Here is a 16,344-nt window from a genome sequence, read left to right as displayed (position 1 = left end):
CTCACAATAGTTAAGTAAAGGTCATAATTATCTGTGTTAATAAAGGGAGGAAAAAATTTTACAGTTTAAGTCCCTGGAGCTCTCATTTTCAGGAGCGACCCATTTGCTAATTCTATTCAATAACTGTAAGTAAATGGATGCATTTAAATCCTTTAAAAGCTGTATTTGTTAGGTTTTAGAAATTGAATGTTATTGCCTAATAACTAGAGGGAAACTTAGAGATGCTTTGGCTTACTTTCTAATTGATGTTAATATAGCTGTTGTTCACAACACTTGTAAAGCTTTCCACTCCTAATCTTATGTAAATGATTGGTACCTTAACATTTAATCACAAATGGTTATTATTTAAAGGAGTCTAAGATAAACAATTTTTATGAATTAAATACACCTGTGACACTATAAAAGATTATGTTTTTAAGTTAAAAGTTTTGTCATTTTCTTACATAACAGTACATCGTTAATTGCTATTGTACTTACAACATTTTCATCTCGATTTTTGTAAAAGATGTCTATTGCTGGGCAATTGTACAACAACTTTTAAGTAGTTAAATCAAGCAAATAGTTGAATTTTTAAAAGAAAGTTCACAGATGTCTCTCTATCTTGTCATCACTTGAACGATTGGCAACTAATATGGTAGTGATATAAAGTCGTTAAATCGCCAATACACCAAACAGAATTAATTATATTCTTCCTTCCCAGAATTCCATGAAGAGCCATGCATGGTTGCCATCTGTCCTGCAGATGTGACAGGAACCTTCCAGTTCAACCATGTGATTTCACTCATAGTAAGAGTCCATTTCTGGGAATCTAAAAATAAATCCAACAATGACAAGCTATAGCAATTGTAGAGATTGTAAGGGAAAGGATAGTTCAATCATGCTTGACCCAGTTTAAGACACTTGTATAACGTTTGACCATTTTTCAAGTGGGGGAAAATTACAAAAGCCAGTCACAGTGGCACATGCTTAAAAGTCCTCACTATTCCAGAAACTGAGGCAAGAAGATCACTTGAGCTGAAGAGTTCAAGGTTGTTGCATACCGTGATTCTGTGTTTATAGCCACTGTACTTCAGCCTGGATCATGTAGTGAGACCCTGTCTCTTAAAAAAATTACAGAAACCATAAAACTTTTTTTAAGACAGGGTCTTACTCTGTCACCCAGGCTGGCTTATAGTGGCACAATAATGGCTCACTGTTGATTCAGCCTCCTGGACTCAAGCAATTCTCCCACCTCAACCTCCTGAGTAGCTGGGACTACAGGCATGTGCCACCATGCGTGACCATTTTTTTTTTTTTTTTTTGTAGAGATGGAGTCTCACTATGTTGCCCATGCTGGTCTCAAACTCCTGGCCTCATGCAATTCTCTCTCCTCAGCCTCCAAAAGTGCCAGAATTACTGGTGTGAACCACCATGCCTGGCCCCTTAAATCACTGGTTGAACAAAAATAAATAAACAGCAACTAGTTTTCTTTATGTATCAGTTACTAAAATAATCATTTCAATCAATGAACATTGGCTTATAATTTTGGTGGGGTTTTTATGACCTCCTTAATGCAGAGAAAAGTAGCATAGGCCCATGTTAAATGAAGACTCAACCTTGTTTCTTTTCTTGGCTTTATATCCTAACAGATCATAGAAGAGCAAACTGAGGGTTTCTTGGACAGCATTGCAGCCAAAGAGCTTAAAAGGTAACAAAGAAAATGATTGGTTTTGTACATATATAGGAGATTCTAGCTAGCTGATTTTATTTTCATCATTTTGCTAGCTTATTTTGTTTTTCTGAAAATATGAGATGATTGAAGTCTAAGTGCTTCAGAGTCATGAAATTTTACTACTGGGCATGAAAAGATGAATGTTATATACCTCTGTAAATTGTTAAGGATGAGGCAAATATAAAATGTTCTCATTAGTTCTTACTAGAAAAATCAGGTCATATATCTATGATTTTACCAGAGGATGATGTGTGTAAATGCAGATGTGATTCAAGTGATGATTTTTATTAACTTTAGATTCTGGGATAAATGTGCAGAGCGTGCAGGTTTGTTACATAGGGATAATTGTGCCATGGTGGTTTGCTGCACCTATTAGCCCGTCATCTAAGTTTTAAGCCCCGCTTGGATTAGGTATTTGTCCTAATGCTCTCCCTCCCCTTGCCCCCGACCCCCGGCAGGCCCCAGTGTGTGATGTTCCCCTCCCTGTGTCCATGTGTTCTCATTGTTTAACTCCCACTTATGAGTGAGAACATGTGGTGTTTGGTTTTCTGTTCCTGTGTTAGTTTGCTGAGAATTATTGTTTCCAGCTTCCTTCATGTCCCTGCAAAGGACATGAACTCATTCTTTTTTATGGCTGCATAATATTTCATGGTGTATATATGCCACATTTTCTTTATCCAGTCTATCATTGATGGGCATTTGGGTTGGTTCAAAGTCTTTGCTATTGTGAATAGCACTGCAATAAACATACATGTGTGTGTGTCTTTGTAGTAGAATGATTTATAATCCTTTGGGTATATGCCCAGTAATGGGATTACTGGATCAAATGATATTTCTGGTTCAAGAGGCTTGAGGAATTGCCACACTGTCTTCCAGAATAGTTTAACTAATTTACACTCCCACCAACAGTGTAAAAGCATTCCTATTTCTCCACATCCTCTCCAGCATCTGTTGCTTCCTGACTTTTTAATGACTGCCATTCTAACTGGAGTGAGATGGTATCTCATTGTAGTTTTGATTTGCATTTCTCTAATGACCTGTGATGATGAGCTTTTTTTCATATGTTTGTCAGCCACATAAATATCTTCTTTTGAGAGGTATCTGTTCATATCCTTCACCCCCTTTTTGATTGGGTTGTTTTTTCTTGTAAATTTGTTTAAATTCCTTGCAGATTCTGGATATTAGACCTTTGTCAGATAGATAGATTGCAGAAATTTTCTCCCATTCTGTAGGTTGTTTGGTCACTCTGATGATAGTTTCTTTTTCTGTGCAGAAGCTCTTTAGTTTAATTAGATCCCATTTGTCAATTTTGGCTTTAGTTGCAATTGCTTTTGGTGTTTTAGTTATGAAGTCTTTGCCCATGCCTCTGCCCTGAATAGTATTGCCTAGGTTTTCTTCTAGGGTTTTTATGGTTTTAGGTTTTATGTTTAAGTCTGTAATCCATCTTGAGTTAATTTTTGTATAAAGTGTAAGGAAGGAGTCCAGTTTCTGTTTTCTGCATATAGTTACCCAGTTTTCCCAGCATTATTTATTAAATAGGGAATCCTTTCCCCACTGCTTGTTTTTGTCAGGTTTGTTGAAGATCAGATGGTTGTAGATGTGTGGTGTTGTTTCCGAGGCTTCTGTTCTGTTCTGTTGTTCTATATATCTGTTTTTGTACCAGTACCATGCTGTTTCGGTTACTGAAGCCTTGTAGTATAGTTTGAAGTCAGGTAGCATGATGTCTCCAGCTTTGTTCTTTTTGCTTGGGATTGTCTTGGCTATGAAAGCTCTTTTTTGGTTCCATATGAAATTTAAAGTAGTTTATTATAATTCTGTCAAGAAAGTCAATAGTAGCTTGATGGGAATAGCATTGAATCTATTAATTACCTTGGGCAGTATGGCCATTTTTACGATATTGATTCTTCCTACCCATGAGCATGGAATGTTCTTCCGTTTGTTTGTATCCTCTTTTATTTCATTGAGCAGTGGTTTATAGTTCTCCTTGAAGAGGTCCTTCACGTCCCTTGTAAGTTGGATTCCTAGGTATTTTTTTCTCTTTGAAGCAATTGTGAATGGGAGTTCACTCATGATTTGGCTCTCTGCTTGTCTATTTGTGTATAAGAATGATTGTGATTTTTGCACATTGATTTTATAGGCTGAGACTTTGCTGAAGTTGCTTATCAGCTTAAGGTGTTTTTGGACTGAGATGATGGGGTTTTCTAAATATTCAATCATGTCATCTGCAAATAGGGACAATTTGACTTTCTCTTCCTCTACTTGAATACCCTTTATTTCTTTATCTTGCCTGATTGCCCTGGATGTAACTTCCAATACTTTGTTGAATAGGAGTGGTGAGAGAGAGCATCTTTGTCTTGTGCTGGTTTTCAGTGGGAATGCTTCCAGCTTTTGCCCATTCAGTATGATATTGGTATGTGTTTGTCATAAATACCTTTTATTCTTTTGAGGTATTTTGCATCACCACCTAGTTTATTGAGAGTTTTTAGCATGAAGGGTGTTGAATTTTATTGAAGGCCTTTTCTGCATCTATTAAGATAATCATGTGGTTTTTGTCATTGGTTCTGTTTATGTGATGGATTACATTTATTGATTTGTGTATGTTGAACCAGCCTTGCATCCCAGGGATGAAACTGACTTGATTGTGGTGGATAAGCTTTTTGATTTGCTGCTGGTTTCGATTTGCCAGTATTTTATTGAGGATTTTCGCATCAATGTTCATCAGGGATATTGGCCTGAAACTTTCTTTTTTTGTTGTGTCTCTGCCAGGTTTTGGTGTCGGTATGATGGTGGCCTCATAAAATGAGTTAAGGAGGAGTCCTTTTTCTGTTGTTTGGAATAGTTTCAGAAGGGATGGTACCAACTCCTCTTTGTAACCCTGGTGGAATTACACTGTGAATCTGTCTGGTCCTGGGCTTTTTTTGGTTGGTAGGCTATTAATTACTGCCTCAATTTCAGAACTTGTTATTGGTCTATTCGGGGATTCAACTTCTTCCTGGTTTAGTCTTAGGAGCGTGTATGTGTCCAGGAATTTATCCATTTCTTCTAGATTTTCTAGTTTGTTTGTGTAGAGGTGTTTATAGTATTATCTGATGGTAATTTGTATTTCTGTGGGATCAGTGGTGATATCCCCTTTGTCATTTTCATCATGTCTATTTGATTCTTCTCTCTTTTCTTCTTTATTAATTTAGCTAGTGGTCCTTCTATTTTGTTGATCTTTTCAAAAAACCAGCTCCTGGATTCATTGATGTTTTAAAGGGTTTTTCATGTCTCTGTCTCCTTCAGTTCCACTCTGATCTTAGTTATTTCTTGTCTTCTGCTAGCTTTTGAATTTATTTGCTCTTGCTTCTCTAGTTCTTTTAATTGTGATGTTAGGGAGCTGATTTTAGATCTTTCCTGCCTTCTTTTGTGGGCATTTAGTGCTATAAATTTCCCTCTAAACGCTCCTTTAAATGTGTCCCAGAGATTCTGATCATTGTGTCTTTGTTCTTGTTGGTTTCAAATAACTTATTTATTTCTGCCTTAATTTCGTTATTTACCCACTAGTCATTCAGATTCAGGAGCAGGTTGTTCAATTTCCATGTAGTTGTGTGGTTTTGAGTGAGTTTCTTAATCCTGAGTTCTAATTTGATTGCACTGTGGTCTGAGAGACACTGTTTGTTATGATTTCAGTTCTTTTGCATTTGCTGAGGAATGTTCTACTTCCAATTATGTGCTGAGGAATGTTCTATTTCCAATTATGTGGTCGATTTTAGAATATGTGCTATGTGGTGCTGAGAAGAATGTATATTCTGTTGATTTGGGGTGGAGAGTTCTGTAGATGTGTATTAGGTCTGCTTGGTCCAGAGCTGAGTTCAAGTCCTGAATATCCTTGTTGATTTGCTGTCTCATTGATTTGTCTAATATTGACAGTGGGGTGTTAAAGTCTGCCACTATTATTGTGTGGGAGTCTAGGTCTCTTTGTAGGTCTCTAAGAACTTGCTTTATGAATCTTGGTGCCTCTGTATTGGGTGCATATATATTTAGAATAGTTAGCTCTTCTTGTTGCGTTGATACCTTTACCATTATTTAATGCCTTTCTTTGTCCTTTTTGATCTTTGTAGGTTTAAAGTCTGTTTGATCAGAGACTAGAATTGCAAACCCGGCTTTTTTTGCTTTCCATTTGCTTGGTATATATTCCCCTATCCATTTATTTTGAGCCTATGTGTGTCTTTGCATGAGATGGGTCTCCTGAATACAGCACACCTATGGGTCTTGACTTTATCCAATTTGCCAATCTGTATCTTTTAATTGTGGCATTTAGCCCATTTACATTTAAGGTTAATATTGTTATGTGTGAATCTGATCCTGTCATCATGATGCTTGTTGGTTATTTTGCCCGCTAGTTGATGCAGTTTCTTCATAGTGTCAATGGCCTTTACAATTTGGTATGTTTTTGCAGTGGCTGGTACCAGTTGTTCCTTTCCATATTGAGTACTTCCTTCAGGAGCTCTTGTAAGGCAGGCCTAGTGGTGACAAAATCTCTCAGCATTTCCTTGTCTGTAAAGGATTTTATTTCTCCCTCACTTATGGAGCTTAGTTTGGCTGGATATGAAATTCTGGGTTGACATCATTCTTAGCAAACTATCACAAAGGCAGAAAACCAAACACCACATGTTCTCTCTCATAGGTGGGAATTGAACAATGAGAATACTTGGGCACAGGATGGGGAACATCACATACCAAGATCTGTTGGGGAGTGGGAGGCTGGGGGAGGGATAGCATTAGGAGAAATACCTAATGTAAATGATGAGTTGATGGGTGCAGCAAACCAACATGGCACATGTATACCTATGTAACAAACCTGCACATTGTGCACACATACCCTAGAACTTAAAGTATAATTTTAAAAAAAGAAATTCTGGGTTGAAAATTCTTTTCTTTAAGAATGCTGAATATTGGCCTCCATTCTTTTCTGGCTTGTAGGGTTTCTGCAGTGAGATCTGTTGTGAGTCTGATGGGCTTCTCTTTGTAGGTAACCTGACCTTTCTCTCTGGCTGCCCTTAACATTTTTTCCTTTGTTTCAATCTTGGAGAATCTTATGATTATGTGTCTTGTGGTTACTCTTCTTGAGGAGTATCTTAATGGTGTTGTCTGTATTTCCTGAATTTGAATGTTGGCCTGTCTTGCTAGGTTGGGGATGTTCTCCTGGATTATCAGGGGAACCAGCCCCCAATATTTCAACGTAGGTTCTTTTATATTTTCCCTAAGTGTCAGCCAGTCTGAGAAATAAAGAGAAAGAGTACAAAAGAAAGAAATTTTACAGCTGGGTCTCTTGGGGTGACGTCACAGGTCGGCAGGTTCCGTGATGTCCCCCTGAGCCGCAAAACCAGCAAGTTTTTATTAGTGATTTTCAAAGGGGAGGGAGTGCATGAATAGGGTGTGGGTCACAGAGATCACGTGCTTCAAAGGCAGTAAAATATCACAAGGCAAATGGGGGCAGAGCAAGATCACAAGGCCAGGGTGAAATTAGAATTACTAATGAGGTTCCATGTCCCACTGTGCACGCATTGTCATTGATAAACATCTTAACAGGAAACAGGGTTCAAGAGCAGAGAACCGCTCTGACTAGAATTTGCCAGGCTGGAATTTCCTAATCCTAGCAAGCCTGGGGCTGCTGCAGGAGACCAGGGCGTATTTCATCCCTTATCTACAACTGCATAAGACAGACACTCCCAGAGCAGCCATTTTAGAGGCTGCCCCCTGGGAATGCATTCTTTTCCCAGGGCTGTTCCTTGCTGAAAAAAAGAATTCAGTGACATTTCTCCTATTCACTTTTGCAAGAAGAGAAATACAACTCTGTCCTGCCCAGCCCCGCAGGCAGTCAGGCTTTATGGTTATCTCCCTTGTTCCCTGAAAATCGCTGTTATCCTGTTCTTTTAGGATGCCCAGATTTCGTATTGTTCAAACACACATGTTTTACAAACAATTTGTACAGATAACGCAATCATCATGGGGTCCTGAGGTGACATACGTCCTCAGCTTACGAAGATGACGGGATTAAGAGATTAAAGTAAAGACAGGCATAGGAAATTATAAGAGTATTGATTGGGGAAGTGATAAATGTCCATGAAATCTTCACAATTTATGTTCAGAGATTGCAGTAAAGACAGGCGTAAGAAATTGTAAAAGTATTAATTTGGGGAACTAACAAATGTCCATGAAATCTTCACAATTTATGTTCTTCTGCCATGGCTTCAGCCGGTCCCTCCATTCAGGTTCCCTGACTTCCCACAGTACTGGATGATATCCTGAAGAGTGTTTTCCAACTTGGTTCCATTCTCCCCATCACTTTCAGGTACACCAATCTATCGTAGGTTTGGTCTTCTCACAGAGTCCCATATTTCTTGGAGGTTTGTTTATTCCTTTTCATTCTTTTTTCTCTAAGCTTGTCTTCATGCCTTATTTCAGTAAGTTGATCTTTGATCTCTGATATCCTTTCTTCCACTTGATTGATTCAGCTATTGATACTTCTGTATGCTTCACGAAGTTCTCATGCTGTGTTTTTCAGCTCCATAAGGTCATTTATGCTCTTCTCAAAACTAGTTATACTAGCTAGCAATTCCTGTAACCTTTTATCAAGGTTCTTGGTTAGCTTCCTTGCACTGGGTTAGAGCATGCTGCTTTAGCTCAGAGGAGTTTGTTATTACCCACCTTCTGAAGCCTGCTACTGTCAATTTGTCAATCTCATTCTCCATCCAGTTTTGTGCCCTTGCTGGAGAGGAGTTGTGAATATTTGGACGAGAAGAGGCATTCTGGTTTTGAGAATTTTCAGCATTTTTATGCTGTTTTTTCCTCATCTTTGTGGATTTATCTACTATTGATCTTTGAGGCTGATGACCTTTGTGTGGGGTTTCTGTGTGTGTGGGGGTCCTTTTTTTTGATGTTGATGTTGTTACTTTCTGTTTGTTAGTTTTCCTTCTAACAGTCAGGCCCCTCTTCTGCAGGTCTGCTGCAGTTTTCTGGAGGTCCACTCCAGACCTGTTTGCCTGGGTATCACCAGTGGAGGCTGCAGAACAGCAAAGATTGCTGCCTGTTTCTTCCTCTGGAAGCTTCATCCCAGAGGGTCACTGGCCTGATGCCAGCCAGATCTCTACTATATGAGGTGTCTGTCGACCTCTGCTGGGAGGTCTCTCCCAGTCAAGAGGCATGGGGGTCAGGGACCCGCTTGTGGAGGCAGTCTGCCCCTTAGCGGAGCTTGAGCTCTGTGCTGGGGGAATCTCCCTTGTCAGGATCCGCTGCTCTCTTCAGAGCCAGCAGGCAGAAACATTGAAGTCTGCTGAAGCTGTGCCCACAGCTGCCCCGTCCCCCAGGTGCTCTGTCCCAGGGAGATGGGCGTTTTATCTGTAAGCCCCTCACTGGGGCTGCTGCCTTTCTTTCAGAGGTGCCCTGCCCCGGGAGGAGGAATCTAGAGAAGCAGTCTGGCCACAGCCACTTTGCTGTGCTGTGGTGAGGTCCCCCTAGTCTAAACTTCCCAGCTTCCTTAGCAATGTCATGGGAAAGCTGCCTACTCAAGCCTCAGTAATGGCAGACGCCCCTCCTCTCACCAAGTTCGAGCATCCCAGGTTGACTTCAGACTGCTGTGCTGGCAACGAGAATTTCAAGCCAGTGTTTCAAAGCTTGCTGGACTCCATGGGAGTAGGACCTGCTGAGTGGGACCACTTGGCTCCCTGGCTTCAGCCCCCTTTCCATGGGAGTGAACGGTTCTGTCTCTCTGGGGTTCTGGGTGCCACTGGGGTATGAAAAAAAAAACTCCTGTAGCTAGCTCAGTGTCTGCCCAAACTGCTGCCCAGTTTTGGGCCTGAAACCCCAGGGCCCTGGTGGTGTAGGCACATGAGGGAATCTCCTGGTCTGTGGATTGCAAAAACCATGGGAAAAGCATAGTATCTGGGCCGGATAGTACAGTCTGTCATGGCTTCCCTTGGCTGGGGAGGGATGTCCCAGCTCCTTGCACTTTCCTGGTGAGGTGACACCTCACACTGCTTCTGCTTGCCCTCCATGGTCTGCACCCACTGCCTAACCAGTCCCAATGAGATGAACTGGGTACCTCAGTTGGAAATGCAGAAATCACCCACCTTCTGCGTTGGTCTCACTGGGAGCTGCAGACTGGAGGTGTTCCTATTCAGCCATCTTGCCAGATCTGCCAAGGGAAGATTTTTATATTGGAGGGGGGATGAAATGGGTGTTTATTTTTAGGATTTCTCAGTAAGTTGAACGACAGTTTATTGTACACTTAATGTAGCAGTTTCAAGGTGTAATGGTGTCCTTATGAGGCATTGGTTTGCCAAATCGTATTAGACAATAAAAAAGATTAAAAAGTACTTTCTATCAAGATACAAAGAGACATGTCTCCACAATTACTGCAGAATGCCTTGAAAGATTTCTTACAGTTTACAAAATGCTTAGAGTTACAGAAAGAAGGTGACTCCTAGAGTTGCTAGGAATGTAAGTATCTCCACTAGGGAAACATCAAATAACACTACGAGAGGTGGTAACATGCTAACTAAAATGATAGAAAAGGGTGGGTTTCTGGATGGAGCATGAAAAAACAAGGTGTTTAGAGATTTTTAGCTCTGATGCTAGAAAGTAAAATGTTAACACTACATTAATACTTATTAGCCATTGTTTTTATTTGCAAGCTTTTAACATTTTGAACTATTCCTACTATGAAGTTTTACCTTACTGAGCATTTCCATAACTTTAAGGAAAATTACTATAATGACTTATTTCTCTAGTACATGATTTCAGTTGTACTGGTGGCTGAAGCAGTTTTTTTCTATGTTCATAATGTTTAGCCTTAAAGGCATCTCTCAGTATTCCGTGAAGTCTAGCTTTGCCACTAATCGATTAGCGATGGAGGGATTAGAGATTCCTGCACAAATACTTTGCTAATTTTTACTTTCCGCTTGTACATTCTACTTTATTACTGGTATGCTTTGTTTTATATATCAGAAGTAATTTTAAAATTTGATTGGTTCCTCTTTTAAATGTATATTGTTGTAAAAAGGAAACTTAAAATTAGCCTGAACAGCTACTTCACTGTGGGACTTTTTTGAACATTCAATAATTTTCTGATCACTGGAATCTTAAAAAATGATTCCAATTTTATAAAAGGTAAAACTTACCTGGTTTAAAAATTACGTATGTTCAAGCGTTATTCTTCTAAATGCAGTTATACAGGTACATTCAAGCTAAAACAACATTTCTAAATCTTTGATTTTTTTTCATGGTGGAGCATTGTGTCTCAACAGAGTGAGCTGCTTTTCTTCCTAACTAAAAAGAGGGTTGTTTGCATCATGAAGGCAGTGACTGTCTATTCCAAATTTTAACTCCAATGAAACTATCATAATAGTTATGCTGTTTATTCAGGATACAAAGACAGTGTTTGATAAACCTTTTGTTACATCAGTTATATATGTCCTATGTAATCCCTTCTGTCTGCACTTTATTGTACTTTCTTACCAAATGTCCAGTACTCATTTTATCCTTTGAAAGTTTCAGGCAATCTCTCACCTTCTTCCCATTCTTTCCCTTCACTTTTTTCACAAGGTCTTTAAATATATGTGTGGCTCTGTGCTGAATCCTTTAGCTCCTCAATCACCAGACTGTTCCCCACTCATTTTCTCTGTGACAAAATATGTGTATTTCATAATTACAGACTGACAAGTATCATTTCCTCCATTCATTAGCCTATTTAAATTTATATTGAATTGCAGTGGTTTAAATAGGCAAACATATTTGATTCTATGACACTTGAGTGCATATTTACTTTTACAACACTTGAATGGTCCTTAAAATAAAGAATGCTATCACAGTTTAATTTGAAAACATCAAAAGTTACTGAAAATATAGTAGCTATAAAAATGTGTGTGTGTGTGTGTGTGTGTGTGTGGTATGCATGTATTTATTAAATCATTCTTGAAAAATGCAGCAGTATTTTCCAGCCAGTAATCTCAAGTGTTATTTGACAGTAGCCTGTACTAGACACTATTGTTGAATGAATGAACTATATATTTGTATTTACTGGGCTTTCCCTTTGTTATTGATTTCACTATATTTCTTTTTCTAAAATTTTCCTTTTGACTCTTCTCCTCTTAAAGTATGGGATGTGTTGGAGAATGTACAGTAAGAGCATGTAACTGAGGAAGAAGGAAACATTGGTATACATGCTGTAAGGTCAGCTTTCTTGCTGAGGCTGTGGGGAGGTAGGCAGCAAATCCCCTTTGAAGTTGAGAACATAGGAGTCAGACAGATGAGCAGCAGCATACTAGCTTTTATTACTGACTCAGAATAACTAATGGGGGATGTGGCTCAGATGTGCAGGCACAGCAACACTTCATCCCAGATTAGGCACTCACCCACACAGTTATAAGTGGAGAAAGCTTGATACCCATCCCCAAAGCAGGCTGCCTGCTGCAGAGATGACAGCTGACTTGAATTCATGTCACTGTGGGCAGACACATCATTTCACAGGACAGACATAGAACCAAGCGAGCACAAATTCACCCTTTTGGTAAATCTTTCCAAGAGGAAGGTAGAGAGAGTATAAGTCCTCATGTGGAAATGTGAGGCCAGGGAAACCAAGGTTCTCCTATCATTTCTGCCTGGATTTAAATTGTAATTGAAATTAAATCCATGTCTTTGTAATGATGAGGCAGTGGACAGAAGTGTGCTAGATGAAAAAGAGAAATCTGTTTTGTGTCTTCAATTTTGCTATAAAAAACCCACAACATGGATAATTGACTTATTGACTGATTGTGGTAAACCATGTTTTATTTGGAGAAAATTAATAGTCCTTCTGAGGAAGAATTTTTCTCAACTTCAGCTTGCTTAGTTCAACTAAAGGCTCTTTATTTTATGTTCCCTGTCCTGTGACTTAAAAAAAAATGTTCTTTATACATTAGGTATATTTATTGCTCCTAACAAAAGTTTTGACGTTAATTGCTGTTTCTAATTTTTTCATAATTTTTGAGCTTACAATTTAGAGAAGTACTCTTTTCTGTCTCATGCCTAAACATTATTGAGCTATGTGACAGTTTTACATATGCATTTCCTCTGAGTTATATTTTTAAATCTATGTCTGTTTTCTAAATAAGAAGGAAGCAGCTGGCATAGAACTCCAGGCTCAGTAAGGAGACCTGAAGCCCATTCCCGGCCTGTATGTAGCTAATTCACTACGTGACCTCAGGCAAGCTACAATCTCTCTGAGCCTGTGTTGCCTTCTATGAAAAGTTAGGGACTTTTACTACATTGGTGGCATACCTTAAAAAATTGAAGAATAGCACTTTCCTTTTTAATAAAATGTCTATGAAACTGTATTCTGTAAGACAGAAGTCCAGCTGTCTGGCTAAGGGAGGGATGGGAGCTCTAAACTGTGACTTCCTTATCTTTTAATCCTGCAGTGTCCTGTGTGGAACCTTAGATTTCTTTGGGACATAGTTTGAAAACTACCAGTTATGAGGGAATTTTTCTCATTAGCTAAAATTTGCTGGTGCATTTTTCTCCTGTGTATAATTTTGTCACCTACTGATTTTTTAAATGAAAAAGTACAAATGAAGTTTCAAATGTGCTCCCCTTATTAATGTTGGACTTGAAGCCACCTCCACCATCTGAAACATAATCTCCACCTGGAAATAAACAGAAAGACCACAGAGAAAGGAAGAATGTGTTTAATGAAAAGTTTATGTATTTTAATTCATTAGGAGCTAATGTAGCTTTTGATTTGGTTGGTATGTTGCATAAAATGAAGACGAGCAGTTTACTAAGCTTTTTTATTTCCTCTGACAACGTTCAGTTTCTCCTAAGCTGTTGCTCTACACACTTCCAAAGCCATTGATGCCACCTTTGTCTCTAACTGAATAGGACAGTGATTAATGTCACCAAGATGCTTTTCTCACCATTTTCCTTCTATAACCTGTACCAGGCACTGTATTAAGTCATTCAATGGGTGACAACAGTTCTGAATTTCTATTAAGGGAATTATTAGGAAAATATATTATTTAATGGAAAAGCAAGAATAAAATGAAAGGGATTTTGAAAAGTCATTTCATATTTGCCAGTTTTCACTGCTGAGTACGGGCAGAACTGCCCCAGCCTGCCACCAGCCAGGACAAAACTGGGGCCATCAACCCTTCTGACAGCTCTTGGAAGCCCCTTTCAGAACAGCTCCCTCCTTGTGTTATGGTCTGTCCCTTTTCCCTCTGACCCTGCAAATCTGACCTGGTATCTCTTCCCAAAGGCAGTTGCCCTCAGCAGTCATTTGTGTGGTAAAATATTCAAAAGTCGGCAAAAGGCTGGAAGAGGATTTATGTAGGGAGAGGCAGCTCCAAGATTGGACTAGAGGCAACTACTTCTACCCTGTACTCTTTCAGAGTTAGGAGGGAAAAGAATGACCTTTACTTACATCTATTATACGAAAAGTTTCCTCTATCTAGAGAGTTAAAACTTCTTAGGATAAAAGAAAGAAGCCTGTCAAGAAAAGTATTTGATTTGTAATCTAAGTAACATGTAAGTATTATGAAAGCATTTGTGACTGGGGTATAATGAACTAATAAAATCTATCACACAAAGGAAATATTTAGAAGAATTTTGGAAGAAAAGAAAATAATAACATTACATTAGTAGGTTCTTAGTTCAAATCATGAAAAACTGCACATTTTACACAGTGTTAATAAATGATAACATAAGATTTTTTCGTTAAAGGCTTCTCCCTTTATCCGGTATTGAGTTATTACTTTTACAAGGTCTGGCTAGTAACGATTTTGTCATGTTACTCATTTTATAAAGTCTATCTATAATGTTATTGTCACAAAAACGTTATAGAAAACTGTCTCTCTATTCCTAAACCTCTTAGTCTGAAAAATGTCTTTGCACCCAAAATATGTGAAGGCATTGGATATCATATTATCATGATAACTGTGGACAAAGAGTCAAACTCTGTAAAATATTTGAAGAGATTTATTCTGAGCCAAATTTGAGTGACTGTGGCCTGTGACACAGCCCTCAGGAGATCTTGAGAACATGTGCCCGAGGTGGTTGGGGTACAGCTTGGTTTTATGTATTTTAGGAAGTCATGAAACATCAATCAAATACAGAGAAATACATGGGTTTGGCTAGGGAATATATTTTAGGGTTAATTTTTTTCCTTGTCTCATAATGTTATGCCAGAGTCAGATTGAAAAGAAAGTCACAATATATAGAGTTAAATAAAACCCATCTGATGAGAATTTATGGTTTCTGGGGCATGACTCCCCAGACTCCTAGGTAGGAATTTGGAAAAGATAAAAACCAGAGCTTAGTTCTTATCACCATGATATAGTTGTTATTTTTAATATATCAATATTAATTGTACTTTTTATCAGATTAATCTAAACAGCATAACATATATGTTTTCTGTTACCTAAACATAAGTGGGAATTTTATTTATGTGGTTATTATTTATTTAAGCAATTCTCAAGTTAGATCTAGTCTTTGAAATTATTGTATAAAAGGTTACATTTTTATAAGTGGTGTATAATTCTCATAATAATGTTTCCTGTTTAACTTAAACATAATAAATAATATCTGACATATTTCAGATGCCGCAGGAGTTTCAAGACAGTATAACTAGAGAGCTACAAAAAGGTATGTTGCCAAAGTTTATGAATTAAATTTAATTCATCGATTTCCGAAACAAACTACAAATAGCAAATAACATCCCTTGCCATAATTTAGTTAACAGGTAATATGTTAAATATTTTTTCATTCACACCACTAATGAAAGATGTGAAAGCAACATTTATAATGAAAAGTATACTTAACCCATCATTAATTCATCATGTTCCATAGCTTCAGAGAAATCTCAAGAAGTCTGTGTATCTTTTTTCCTCTGGCTCTACACTTTCTTCACTTCTGCCATCCCTATGGACCTGCCAGCCAGCACACTGAAACTGTTCTCAGAAAACAAAGGCATCATCGACTGCCCAGGTTTATGGTGGTGATTTAAGGCCAAGAGACAGACTCCAGGCTCATCTACTAACACTCAGGCTACTCCAGTTCAAAGGCAGCCACGTGACAGGTGACATTTTAAATCTCCAGTCATTTACTTTGTCATTGGTTTACTTTTGCCCACAGGAAAGGTTCCAGATTCCTAGCATGGAGTAAAAACACCCAAATCAGTTTGGCTCCTGTCAAGTTATTCTGCCTCATCTCTCATCACTTGCCATACTCTGTCCCTTTGCTCTAGCGTCTCACCAAAGTCAGCTACTCAGAACACAGGGACCTTCCTCGGCTCCAGCTCTCTGCACGTGTTCTTCCCTCCATCAGCCGTTCTTCTTTCTTGTCCTTCGGGTATCAACCTACATATTTTCTCCAGCAAACAGCCTACAATATTGGCATGAAACAGAGATACATGTCTCTTCTGTGTGTTCCAACAGTGCCCTGTTTAATACCTGCCATTGTGTCTGTGACTGTCTGTGGAAATTGCCTGTGCGTCTGCTTGCTTTTCAGGTTGTAGCATGCAATGTTGAGGGGTGGACTGTATAATCTTCATCTTGTAATTTCGGTGCTTGTCCTAGTTCCTGACCATATGGTTGTTGAATAAATGAATGAAAAAATGA

At 38.6% G+C, this 16,344-nt stretch overlaps 1 long non-coding RNA gene across 1 annotated transcript; it reads left to right on the top strand.

Annotated features, from left to right (window-relative positions):
* The first annotated feature begins 721 nt into the window (after positions 1–721).
* LOC129011856 (uncharacterized) lies at positions 722–15,790 on the top strand. The gene is made up of 4 exons (XR_008493457.1): positions 722–786; positions 1,629–1,687; positions 15,325–15,467; positions 15,575–15,790. It is a non-coding gene; the product is annotated as an uncharacterized LOC129011856 (long non-coding RNA).
* The last annotated feature ends 554 nt before the right edge of the window (positions 15,791–16,344 follow it).

The sequence above is a fragment of the Pongo pygmaeus genome, chromosome 14 (genome assembly GCF_028885625.2).
Source record: "Pongo pygmaeus isolate AG05252 chromosome 14, NHGRI_mPonPyg2-v2.0_pri, whole genome shotgun sequence".
Classification (NCBI taxonomy): Eukaryota; Metazoa; Chordata; class Mammalia; order Primates; family Hominidae; genus Pongo; species Pongo pygmaeus.
The sequence above is the reverse complement of the archived record's forward strand: the minus strand, read 5'-3'. Positions and strand labels throughout refer to the sequence as shown.